Raw genomic sequence first — 1,122 nt, forward strand, 5'->3', positions numbered from 1 at the left:
AGAGAATGAAGAAAAAAAAAAAAAAAAGAGGTTAGAGAGAAAACATAATTTTTTTGGGTTAGGCGTTGCTTTTAAGCTCAAAAATTTGGGATTGATACGGCAAGCAGAGGAATATTGAGGGGAGCGTTGTGGTATTTAAAGTGATGATACATAGGTTTTTGATTTATCATTATGCCCCTTAAAACTTATGCTATATTACGAAATTACTCTTTAGTCTTTACCTATTTATGGTTTTTTGATCTTTTAATTAAATTGTTCTTATCTTTGTTTATCTTCTTGTTAAAAAAAAAAATATCAATACAGTGAAACTATATAAATTCTTTACCAATTTTCTTATGGTCAACAACAGCAATTCAAAATAGGTTTGGGTGTGTGTGTTTTTTTTTTGGGTAAGGGTATTAAATTGATGCAGATAACAAAATTAAGTTTTTGATAAAAAAAAAAAAACAAATAAATTTTGATTCAAAATAGGTTGTGTGTGTTTTTTTGGGTAAGGGTATTGAATTGATACAGATAACAAAATAAAGTTTTTGATAAAAAAACAATTTGATTTTGTTTTGAACTTAGTAAGATCTTCTTCTGTTTTTGTAATCTCTCTGATTATCTTTTGTTTTGAGTTTCTAAAAATTTGAAGACAGAAAAAGAAAGAGAAAAATAATTTGAAGATTAAGGCTTTCTTTCATGACCCTTATAGAAAAAGCCCATATGGCTTTGATTTGGGTAACTAGAGTTGCTTGTTTGCGCCCGAACCAAATTACCTGACCCGCTTCATTTTCTTTGATTTGTCAACCCGACCCGATTCATTTTGAATTTGCGCAATTTGAGCCACAGAAAAAGAAAATACATACACTTGATACAGTGGAGGGACCTACCTAGAATGAAATAGAGAGATTCTCTTTGTAGAAAATATCAAAACACATATAAAAAGAAATAAAATCAAATTACGAATTATACCAAATAAAAGATTCGAAGATTGAAAGGGTGAGGCGGTCACCACACTGACGACGTGTGCTATACATACACTCAATTCATCATTACTCACAAAACCCTTTCCCCAAATTGAACCCAACCAAAAAAAAAGACGAATTTATCAGATAGAAAATAAAAAAAAAAAAAAAAAAA

The sequence above is a fragment of the Camelina sativa genome, chromosome 12 (genome assembly GCF_000633955.1).
Source record: "Camelina sativa cultivar DH55 chromosome 12, Cs, whole genome shotgun sequence".
In the NCBI taxonomy this organism is placed as follows: domain Eukaryota; kingdom Viridiplantae; phylum Streptophyta; class Magnoliopsida; order Brassicales; family Brassicaceae; genus Camelina; species Camelina sativa.